Here is a 13,221-nt window from a genome sequence, read left to right as displayed (position 1 = left end):
CTCCGCTTATTACTTCTTACAGTTCTAAAATGCAAATACATGAAAACTAATGATAAATCTATGGTTTTGGACATGCAATGCACAAAGATATAATTTGTAACAAATACAACAAAAAGGTGGGGTAACAGAAGGGTAAGAGAACAGTAAATGTTTATGCTATTGAAGTTAAGCTGGAATCAAGCCAAATGTGATCATTATAGATTTTGGGTGTTAAATTTAAGCTCCATAGTGAGCACAAATAAAAAAATCTGAAAAATATACAGAAAGAAATGAGACGGGACTCAAAATGGTGCACAATACAACAATTCAAATAAATATGAAAGTAGAATTGACAGAAAAATTGTGGGTCAAAAAAGTTCTAAGATTTAAAATGGCAAAAAGGCAGAAAAAAAGACCACATTATCAATAGTTGCTTCAATTATAAATTGATTAAATGCTCCAGTTAAATGGCAGAGATTAGCAGAATGGATAGAAAAGGATTTCCCAACTATATACTGTCTACAAGAGACGCATCTTAAACTCAAAGACACAAATAGTCAGAGAATGAAAAACCGGAAAAAATACCATGCAAATAGCAATCAAAAGAGGGCAGGGTTAGCTATACTGATATTGGATAAAATAAACTTTAAGTAAAAAACTTTTACAAGAGACAAAGATCACTGAAAAAAAGGGGTCAATTCAACAACATCTAATGTACCTAATGAGAGAGTCCCAAAATAAAAGCAAATATTGGCAGATTTGAAGGGGGAAATAGTAGACAACTTTAATACACCACTTCAATAATGGATAGAACATCTAAATAGAAGATCAATAAAAAAATAGAAGAATTGGTCACAAACCAAGCCTCAATAAATTTTAAAGTATTGAAATCATACAATGTATCTCCCCTGACCACAATGTAATGAAGCTTGAAATCAGTAACAAAGAGAGAATTGAAAATTCTGAGTTTCCAGAATATTAAAAAATAGGTGAAAATTAAGTGATATACTTAACCACTGGGTCAAAGAAAAAATCATAAGGAAAATTAGGAAATATCTTGAGGTAAATGAAAACAAAAACACAACATACCAAAAATTGTGGAAAGCAGCAGAAGCAGTGCTGACAAGGAAATTTCTGGCTCTAAATGTTACATTAAATGTTACATTAAAATTTCTCACTCTACATGTTACATTAAAATAAACAAATCTCAAATCAGAGACCTAACCTCATAACTGGTCGATCTAGAAAAAGAAAAGTATACATCCCAGTTCTTTGAATGGAAACCAACTCTAAAATATGTTTATCCATTTTCCAAAGAGTTTAGACTTTTGTTTCATTCTTAGATGAAAAGTGTTTTCAATAACCCCTTTTTACAGAAAATATAGAAATAGTCTTGAAAAGATTGTTTCTTGGAGCCATCCGTCAAAGTCAAGGCGCTAATACTAGAACACATCTGTTCTAGTTTGCAAGCTGCCGGAATGCAATATACTAGAAATGGATAGCTTTTAAAAAGGGGAATCTAATAAGTTGCAAATTTACAGTCCTAAAGCTGCGAAAATGTCCAAATTAAAGCAAGGCTATAAAAATATTCAATCTAATGCATCCAGGGAAAGATACCTTGGTTCAAGAAAGCCGTTGACTTTCAGGGTTTCTCTCTCAACTGGAAAGGCACATGGCGAAGAACGTGGTGAAGTCTGCTAGCTTTCTCTCCCAGCTTCTTGTTTCACGAAGCTCCTCTGGAGGTGTTTTTCTTCGTCATCTCCTAACGCCTCTGGCTGCCTAGGCTGAGTGGTTCTCATGGCCCTGTAAACTAGTCAAAACCTACCTGGAATGGGTGGAGTCACATCCTCCTCTAATTAAAGGTTAATACTCACAACTGGGTATGTCACATCTCCATGGAGATAATCTAATCAACTTTCCAACCACAATACTGAATAGGGATTAAAAGAAATGGCTGCCTCCAAAGGATGGCTCAGGATTAAAGCAAGGCTTTTCTAGGGCACATGATCCTTTCAAATTAGCACAATATCTCATCAAAAAGAGAGTCAAGCAATTGATGTCCCATTTCCTAGTTCTCTAGTGGTTTATTTATACAATCTTAGAACTTCCATACCTGTAGGAATAAATGGAAATCCTCATAGGTGCCCTTCATAGTGATCCCCTCCACAGAGCTTTTAATGGGTGCTAGCTAGCAATCGAGAGAACTAAATCCTGAAGTGCAAATATTCTATATTACTGATTAAAGAAGGATTCCATATGCATTTAATTTCAATCATATACTCAATAGCATTGACATATTTTAAAAGGTTGATGATCCTGACATGTTTTTATATGGAAGAAAATAACAGAATTAAATGATCTTTCTGGAGAATATTTTGATGATCTAGTTTTATTCCAATTTGATTACTTTAGGATATTTCAAATAAATGAATTTTTTGGAAAGCAAAGATACAAATCCAACCTTTCATTCACTATCAGATTGCTTGAAGAATTGAAAGAACACTAAACTTGGAACATGGACAAAATTGCTTTATCTCAGACTTTGTCAGTTAGTGACTTCTCATGACTTTATGTAAGTCTTTAATCCCTCTGTGCCTCAATTTTTCCCATTATAAAATGAAGACTGTGGTGTAGAGGGCCTCTACCATCTCTTACAGTTCTGCCATTCTTAAAAGCTGTTTTTAACATACTGGTTAGATTCAGGATTGAGCAAAACTTGCCCTTTGTTTTAATTTGGTTTACAGTTCAGTATGAGTTAAACCCTGATTCTGAGAGGATTAACCAATTACCAAAAGTTGAGTAATCTTGTTGAGTACAGTCTTTTTGACAGTCTTGCTGAAATAATTAATATTACTAACCTTTAATAAATAAGAGATGGCTCTAAGATTACACTTTTAATAACCACAGCTTAAACTGACAAAGTTTTCCTCATTCCCCTAAGCCCTCATCACTCATTTTTATGCTTTCTCTCTTTAGGACATGTTAATACTGTTGCAATTGTCAAAGAATATTATACTTTTTTACCTGCCTCCTATATAAGCTTTTGAGCTTGTGGAAGGAAAGGACAGAAGCTTATTTAGTTTTATATGCTCAGCACAGTATCTGGCACATGCTAGGCCCTTTATAAAAGTCTGAATTGTTAACATAAAGAGAAAAAAAGGAAAAGAAGGAAGGAAAGGAGGAAAAGAAAGAAGAGAGTACGGTAAGGAGAGAGGGAATGATTTGCTGCTTCATATCTGATGTCATAATCCCACTGAGGTAGAAGAAAGCAAATGCAACAGCTAGTTGACTGTCTTATGGTATCATAATTCTACCACCCAGTCAGAAGTCCTTTGACCTAGAGAAGTGTAATGTATCAACATCTAGATGGAATAAGCTTTCTGAAAGTACTTAATTCTGTCCATTCTGAATTTTACTTCTTAAGAAGCCAACAAAAGCCTTACGGAATCTATGCAGTGAAGTGAGAGCTACATGTATGTAGTTCATGGTACATTAAACATAAATATATGCAATAAACTACAAGGATATACAGTGGTATCTTCACCTTAATTTCCAGTTCTCACTAAAGACAGTTGCAAACTCTTAGCCAGTGTGGCTAAAAGGATGGTTTATGTTCTTCTCTGGCCTCGATGCCTTGTGAGGTGCCTGATCCTCATTTGTGTGTACCATGCTATTCTTTTTTTTTTTTTTTTTTCACATGGGCAGGCACCAGAAAATGAACTCGGGTCTCCAGCACAGCAGGTGAGAACTCTGCCTACTGAGCCACCCTGGCCCACCCTACCATGCTCTTCTTGTACCACAGCCTGTGGTGGGTCTGTGTTAAGGTCTTGATTCTTTGGATCAGAGCTTGTATTCTTAATTGAAGAAAGTCATTTAGCCTTTGCTGACTCACTTGCTTCAAGTTCCCTTTAAGTACAATCATTATTTTATTTACTTAGGTAATGCTAAGTCACCTTGTCTCCACTCAGAAGAAAACACTAGCTGCTTGATGATTATCTCTAAATCAGCTTCTTTGTCCATTTACTCATTGTTCTGTATCCGGAGTGCTCTGTGCTCTCATTTTATGATCATTTCATTCTTTTTGTTCTTGGCCACACTGAGGTAAAGGAAAGATTTTTTTTTTAAACACCCATTAGAGAAAAACAAGAATTGGTGAGAATCTGAACTGAAGGCAGGTTCCCCACTGCGCAGAAGCCAGGAGGTTGTTTCCTGTGTAACACCAACGAACATTTCCCCTCAGAGCAGCAAGTCAGAATTTTTCTATATAATTATTTCATTTTCACTACTGATGGAGTTACAAAAGCAAAAGGAAAGTTTTGTTTTTGGTTTTGTTTTTGTTTGCCTTTTTTATATTATAAACAACAAACACTCTTGACATGGTTACAATCCATGGCTCACAATATCAACACATATTTGTGTACTCATCACCATGATCATCTTTTTGAACATTTGCATCTCTCCAGCAATAGAAAGAAAAGAGAAAAAAAAAAACTCATACATGCCATAGCCCTTACCCCTCTCTCTCATTGACCACTAGTACAAATACAGTGACTCTGACATCAGCTGTCAAAGGCATGCACTCAGAAAATATTAAGCCATTGCAGAGATGCAGCAGGGCCAGTCCACCTTGTAACATACCCTTAAGCACCCTGGGGCAGGGACATGGGTTATGATAACATGGGGACAGGCACTAGGATAAGGGATGTTGAAATAGATCCTTTTCAACGTATTTAAAAATATTTACTGAACTTCCCATGGGGCAAGAAACACCTGCCTTAACATGAGGCAAAATTTGGCTCACTCTCTGCTCCTAAGGACCTCACAATCTATTTAGGAGCTACATCCAATAACCATAGTTCAAGATGAAAAGCTATAATAGAGTAAATATAAAATTCTATAAAAATACTGACCCTTTCCTTACCTCCTCCACGATCCCCCCTGGAGAAAGGACTAGGGAAAGTTATAGAAGAAAGTGATATTTAGAGTTAGTTCTGGAAGAATGAGAAGGAGTTCATGAGAAAGAGGGAATGGAACTGGTTGAGCAGTAGTAAAGAGGTATGAAATTGCATGCAGAGGTAGGGAATGACGTGGTCCAGGATGACTACAGAACAGGCAGGGAATCAGAGATGAGACTGGAAAGGTAGTCCTGGATTCTGCTATGATGAGTCTTGCATATTAGGCTAAATAAATTGATCTTTATTTCATAGGCAATGGAGAGGCAGCAAAAGGTTATAAGCAGAAAAGTGTTATTTTAGGGTTTCTATTTTATATCACTTTTGAGGTCCTGGAGGACCAAACAGGTGCAACTCCAGATCGCTGCCCCCAAGCTCGGGGCATGGCACACCAGAGCTCTGGCCCCTAGACCCACGTACACCAAGGGTCCTGACTTACAGTTCCGCGCATGCTCACTGAGCTGCACCCTACCCCCATGGCTTCTGCACTACACCTCCAAAACCCCACGCCCCACATCCCAGGCTCACAGGCACCAACGCAGCATTCCCAAACCATTCCTATACCTGCACTGCAACACATCATTGCACTGTTGTGCCTCACATCCTGCTCCACATCCATCCTGCAGATACAAAGCTTTAGTCTACTAAAGGAAATCAACTTCCAAAGCAACCCTATCAAGATATTTGCAGGCCTCGAAGGCAACAGAAGTTCACTACGCATATCATGATGCAGACAGATATAGCCCAATCTAATGACCAAATTAAAAGACCAGTGGAGACACAGACATTGGAACAACTAATCAAAGATGCTCATATGACTATACTAAATAAAATCAATGTGATAGGGCGGGCCGCGGTGGCTCAGCGGGCAAAGTGCTTGCCTGCTATGCCGGAGGACCTCGGTTCGATTCCCGGCCCCAGCCCATGTAACAAATACGGAGAAACAGAATACAATAAAAACAAGAAAGATGTTTCCCTTTCTTCCTTCCTTCCTTCCTTCTATCCTTCCTTCCTTCTCTCTGTCTTTCCTTTAAAAAAAAAAAAAAAAAAAAAAAAAATCAATGTGATAGCTAATGACATAAAGGAGATCAAAAAGACACTAAATGTGAATGAATGGAAAAATAACAGATATCACAGAGATTAAAGATGCAGTAGTATTTTAGAGTCACACAACAGCAGATTTGAAGAGAAGAAGAAAGAAATAGCAAACTAGAGGATACGACAACTGATTTTGAACATATAAAAGAGCAAATAGCAAAAAAAAAAAAGGGGGGGGGATTTGAATTGGATCTCAAGAAAACGATGAACAAAACAAAGCCTACAAATATAAGAATTCTCAGTGTCCCAAAAGAAGAGAAGAGTAAAAGCCTAGGAAGATTAGTTGAGGATATAATGGAGAAAAAGTTCCCAACCCTTATAAAGGACATAAATATGCAAATCAAAGAAGCTCAACAAACTACAAAAAGAATAAATCCAGATAGGCCTTCCCCAAGACACATACTAATCAGTCTGTCAAATGTTGAAGAGAAGCAGAAAATCCTGAAAACGGCAAGAGAAAAACAATCTACTACATACAAGGTGTTCTAGTTTGCTAACGGAATGCAATATACCAGAAATGGAAGGGCTTTTAAAAAGGGGAATTTAATAAATTGCTAGTTTAAAGTTCTAAGGCCAATAAAATGTTCCAATTAAAACAAGTCTATAGAAATGTCCAATCTAAGGCATCCAGGGAAAGATACCTTGGTTCAAGAAGGGCGATGAAGTTCACGGTTTCTCTTTCAAGTAGAAGGGCACACGGCAAACACAGTCAGAGTTCCTCTCTCATCTGGAAGGGCACGTAGTGAACACAGAGTCATCTGTTAGCTTCTTCTCCTGGCTTCCTGTTTCATGAAGCTCCTGGGAGGCATTTTTCTTTCTTCATCTCCAAAAGTCGCTGCCTTGTGGGCTCTCTGCTTCTCGTGGCTATGTTGTTCTTCTCTGCTCTCTCTGACTCTCTTTCATTCTCCAAAATGTTTCCTCTTTTATAGGACTCCAGAAACTTATTAAGACCTACCCAAGTGGGTGGAGACATAATGTCACCTAATCCAGCTTAACAACCATTCTTGATTAAGTCACATCTCCAGGGAGATGATCTGATTACAGTTTCAAACACACAGTATTAAATAGGGATTATTCTGCCTTACAAAATGGGACTTTGATTAAAACATGGCTTTTCTAGGGTTCATACATCCTTTCAAACCAGCACACCAGGGAAACCAGATAAGACTGAGTTTGGACCATTCAACTGGCACTATGGAGGCAAGATGGTAGTGGTATGATATACATAAGGTCCTGGAAGAGAAAGACTTCCAGCCAAGAATTCTGTTTCCAGACAAATTGTCCTTCAAAGCTAAAGGAGAAATTAAATTTTTCACAAACAAACAAATGCTGAAAGATTTGTCAACAAGAGACTGACCCTATAAGAAATACTAAAAGGAATCTGCCAGACGAAAAAAAAAGGAGAGGGAGGTCTGGAGGAGGGCACAGAATTGAAGAGTACCAGTAAGGGTAACTTAAAGGTTAAACAGAGAAAAATGGAAAATAATATATAGATCTGACAAATAAAATCCAAAGGATAAGATGGGGTACTCAAGAAATGCTTTTATGGTAATAAGTTTGAACGTTAATGGACTAAACTTACCACTTAAAAGATACAGATTGGCTGAATGGATTTAAAAATATAATCCAGCTATATACTGCTTACAAGAGACTCATCTTAGAAACAAGCATATGAATAGACTGAAAGTAGAAGGATGAAAAAGATGTTCCATGCAAGCTGTAACCAAAAGAAAGCAGGAGTAGCTATACTAATATCAGACAACATAGACTTTAAATGTAAAGATATCATAAGAGACAAAGAAGGACACTACATACTAATAAAAGGGGCAATTCATCAAGAAGAAATAACAGTCATAAACGTCTATGCTCCCAATCAAGGAGCTCCAAAGTACATGAGAGAAACATTGGCAAAACTGAAGGGAGTGATAGCGGTTTCAACAATAATAGTAGGAGACTTCAATACACCACTCTCTTCTATAGATAGAACAACCAGAAAGAGGATCGGCAAAGAAATAGAGAACTTAAACAATCTGATAAATGAAGTAGACTTAATAGACATATATAGGTCATTACACCCCAAAACACCAGGGTATACATTCTTCTCTAAAGCTCATGAAACATTCTCCTGGATAGATCATATGCTGGGACACAACACAGGTCTTTATAAATTTAAAAACAGAAATTATTCAAAGCACTTTCTCTGATCACAGTGGATTGAAGCTGGAAATCAGTAACCAAAAAGAATGAGAACTTTCACAAATATATGGAGATTAAATAACACACTCTTAAACAACCCATGGGTCAAAGGAGAAATTGCTAGAGAAATCAGAGCTATCTGGAGATGAATGAAAGTGAGAATAAAATATATCAGAACTTATGGGATGCAGGAAAGGTCATTCTAAGGGTGAAATTTATTGCCCTAAATGCCTATATTAAAAAAGAAAAAAGAGTAAAAATCAAGGACCTAACTGCTCACTTGGAAGAACTTGAGAAAGAACAGCAAACTAACTCCAAAGTAAATAGAAGAAGAGAAATAACAGCGATTAAAGCAGAGTTAAATGAATGAGAGAACAAAAGCACAATAGAAAGAATCAATAAAATCAAAAGTTGGTTCTTTGAGAAAATCAATAAAATCGATGGACCACTAGCAAGGCTGGCAAAGAAAAATAAGAGAGGGTGCAAATAAACAAAATCAGAAATGAGAGGGGAGGGTCATTACCACAGACCCTGAAGAAATAAAGTAATCATAAGAAGATTCTATGAACAACTGTACACCAACAAACTAGACAAATTACACAAAAATGGACAAATTCCTGGAAACACATGAACAAGCTACACTAACTCAAGAAGAAATAGAAAGTCTCAACAAACCAATTACAATAAAGAGATTCAAACAGTATCAAAAATCTTCCTACAAAGAAAAGCCCAGGGCTAGATGGCTTCACAGGGAAATTTTATCAAACATTCCAAAAAGAACTAACACCAATCCTGCTCAAACTCTTCCAAAAAGTTGAGGAAAAAGGAACTCTATCTAACTCATTTTATGAAGCTAACATCACTTTAATACCAAAACAGGGTAAAGATGCAACAAGAAAGGAAAACTACAGGCCAATCTCCCTAATGAACACAAATGCAAAAATTCTCAACAAAATAGTAGCAAATCAAAACCAACAACACATTAAAAGAATTATACCACGACCAAGTGGGTTTTATAGCAGGAATGCAAGAATGGTTCAACAAAAGAAAAGCAATTAATGTAATATAGCACATTAAAAAAACGAAAAGGAAAAATCACAGATCATCTCAATTGATGCTGAAAAAGCAAATTCAGCAAGGTGATTAAAGCAGAATATAGCAAATTCAGCAAGGTGGCAGGTTATAAAGTTAATGTACAGAAATTGATAAAATTTCTATACACAAGCAATGACCTAACTGAGGAGTCAATTAAGGAAAAAATTCCATTCAAAATAACAACTAAAAGAATCAAGTATCTAGGAATGAACTTAACTAGGGATGTGAAGGACTTGTACACAGAAAACTATATAATATTACTAAAAGAAATGAAAGAAGATCTAAATAGGTGGAAAGACATTCCATGCTAATGGGTAGGAAGGTTAAATATAGTTAATATGTCAATTCTACCCAAATTGATCTACAGATTCAATGCAGTGCCAATCAAAATTCCAACTACATACTTTGAAGACTTGGAAAAACTAGTTACCAAATTCATCTGGAAGGAAAAGAGACCCCAAATAGCTAAAAGCATCCTAAAAAAGAAGGATGAAGTGGGAGTATTAACATTTCCTGATTTTTAAAAACTTATTATAAAGCCACAGTGGTCAAAATAGCATGGTACTGGCACAAAGAGAGAAGTATTGATCAATGAAATAGAATCAAGAGCACAGACATAGACTACAAAACCTATGGTCAACTGACAACAAGGCCCCAGATCCACTGAACTGGGACAAAATAGTCTTTTCAATAAATGGACATGGGAGATATCAATAGCCAAAAGAATGAAAGAGGACCCTTACCTTACACTCTATACAAAAATTAACTCAAAGTGGATCAAACACCTAAATATGAGAACCCATACCATAAAGCTCTGTGCTGGTTTGAAAGGATGTATGTACCCTAGAAAAACCATGTTTTAATCAAAATCCCATTTCATAGAGACAGAATAATCCCTATTCAATACTGTATGTAATTAGATCATCTCCCTGGAGATGTAACTAATCCAGAGCGGTTGTTAAACTGGATTAGGGGAGATGTGTCTCCACCCATTTGGGTGGGTCTTGATTAGTTTCTGAAGTCCTATAAAAGAGGAAACATTTTGGAGAATGAGAGATTCAGAGAGAGCAAAGAACGCTGCAGCACCATAAAGCAGAGTCCATGAGCCAGCAACCTGTGGAGATGAAGAAGGAAAATGCCTCTTGGGGAGCTTCATGAAACTGGAAGCCAGGAGAGAACCCTAGCAGATGATACCGTGTTCGCCATGTGTCATTCCAGCTAAGAGAGAAGCCCTGACTATGTTCGCCATGTGCCTTCTCACTTGAGGGAGAAACCCTGAACTTCATTGGCCTTCTTGAACCAAGGTATCTTTCCCTGGATGGATGCCTTTGACTGGACATTTCTATAGACTTGTTTTAATTGGGACATTTTCTCGGCCTTAGAACTGTAAACTAGCAATTTATTAAATTCCCCCTTTTTAAAAGCCATTCTGATTCTGATATATTGCATTCCGACAGTTAGCAAACTAGAACAAGCTCCTAGAAGAAAATGTAGGGAAACATCTTCAAGACCTAGTAATATGCGGCAGCTTCCTAAACTTTATACCCAAAGCACAAGCAACAAAAGAAAAATTAGATAAATGGAAACTCCTCAAAATCAAACGCTTTTGAGCCTCAAAAGACTTTGTTAAAAAGGTGAAGAGGCAGCCAACTTAATGGGAGAAAATATTTGGAAATCACACATCGGATAAGGGTTTGATATCCTGTATATGCAAAGAAACCATACAACTCAACAACAAAAGAACAAGCGACCCAATTTTAAAGTGGGCTAAAGATTTGAATACATTTTTCTGAAGAGCAAATACAGATGGCTAAAACGCACTTGAAGTGCTCATTCTCATTAGTTATAAGGGAAATGCAGATCAAGACTACAATGAGATACCACCTCACACCTATAAGAATGGCTGCTATTAAACAAACAGGAAACTACAAATGTTGTAAAGGATGTGAAGAAACTAGGACACTTATGCACTGCTGGTGGGAATGTATAATGATGCAGCCACTATGGAAAACTCTTTGGCAGTTCCTTAGGAAATTAAACATCAAGTTGCCTTATGACCTAGCAATACCACTACTCGGTCTATACTCAGAGGAGCTGAAAGCAGTGACACAAACAGACATTTGCACACCAATGTTCACAGTAGCTCTATTCACAACTGCCAAAAGATGGAATCAATCCAAGTGTCCATCAACAGATAAGTAAATTAACAAAATGTGGTATATACATATGATGGAATATTATGCAGCAGTAAGACAAAATGATGTCCTGAACCATGGCAAGATGGATGAGCTTTGAGGACATAATGCCAAGTGAAATAAACTGGACACAAATGCATAGATACTATATGATTCCACTTTTATGACTATTGTAAAGGAGGCCCAGCAGATGTAGGTGGCTGAAAGATGCACTGAGAAATAGATTGGCGAATAGATGGTGTATACACATGATCAAACATTGTGCTGCTACAAAAAAGAACAAAGTTGTGAGGCATGCAATGATATGAAAGAACACATGCACATTTGTGTCTTGGAGCAGCTAGAAGAAAAGATGAAAAAATCATGGAACTGTAAACCATAGCAAACTTTAAAATCTGTTGTATAACTACTTGTTTAAAATGTAGTTGGAAGTTTATTGCTTTTTTGAATATATGTTATTTTTCACAATAAAAATGTTAAGAAAAAGATCAATATTTTGAAAAATAATTTAAAAAATAAATGTATTTTTTTTTTTTTTTTTTAAGATTTGGTCATGTAAATGAACTGGAAATTGGTATCAAGGGGGATAACTGGGTATCCTCTCAGAGGGATGGAGATCGGCAGTGAGCAATCCAGGAGAAAGTGCTTTTCAGCTAATCAAGGGGGTATTTGGCTTCAGGAAATCATTCATCACAAATCTCACCATCTAAGTGGAAAAGAGATTGGTAAAACCAAGGCAAGACTTCTAGTCCTAGAAACTAGGATATCAGGCAGATTTCTAAGACATTTATTGAATTTCATCTCTGTGCTAGACATGAGATAAGAGGATGAGTAGGACAACAGACCGTCCAGATAGAGCTCACCATTTTTTAGATGAAGTCGGAAGGTAAGCAAGGTAAAACAGAATGCAACATGGTAAGTGCTACAAAAGACTAGGAGCAGAGTTAAGGGACAGACCAACTACAACTGCCTGTGGGAACCAGGGACGGCTTTAGAAGGAAGTGACATTTGAATGGATTTGGGGAGGATAAATAAGTGTGCTAGCCAGAGAAGGGAAGGACTTTCTAAGCAGAGCAAAAAAGAGGCAACACATAGGTAATAAGGACTATCTTACCAGAACTGGAGATGGACTGAAGATCAGTCACCTGTCCCATCTTAAATGATAAAGGAGGCAAGAGCCAGACTATTCAGACAATGACTTACTGCTGGCTTACAAAGCACATACAGTTTATCATCTTCCGGTCTAAAATGACCAGGTAGGTACTAAAACTAGTCTTTTCAGTAAAGAAAAGGAAAAAGATTGAGGAATTTATCTCCTCTAAACTTCACAAGATCCTCTGATGTAAAGTAGGCATAGGAGCGAGATAACTGCTCCGGGTATTGAAAAATAAAACTGACCTAGTTCCTACAGAAAGGAAGCCTTTGCCAGCTGGTCTCTAGCTGTCAGACAGCCCTAGGACCCAAAAGGGCTTACTAGAAGTGATTTAAGCTCCACAAGAAAGAATTCTGGTGTCTTGGTTTCTACTGTCTTTGCTGCATTTTTTTTTTTAATTAAGAGGATTATTCAGCTGTATTGACAACAGAGAACAACTAGTAAGTACTCAGGTTACCGCTACATTTGTTTGGCTTCCTGGTGTGCAGTTAAATTAAATTAGGTTCCTGTTAAAGTAGGTTCACAAGGATATACACCCTCAATACTATCTCCA

Source organism: Tamandua tetradactyla, chromosome 19 (assembly GCF_023851605.1).
Source record: "Tamandua tetradactyla isolate mTamTet1 chromosome 19, mTamTet1.pri, whole genome shotgun sequence".
Lineage (NCBI taxonomy): Eukaryota > Metazoa > Chordata > Mammalia > Pilosa > Myrmecophagidae > Tamandua > Tamandua tetradactyla.
Note: the sequence above shows the minus strand (reverse complement) of the source record.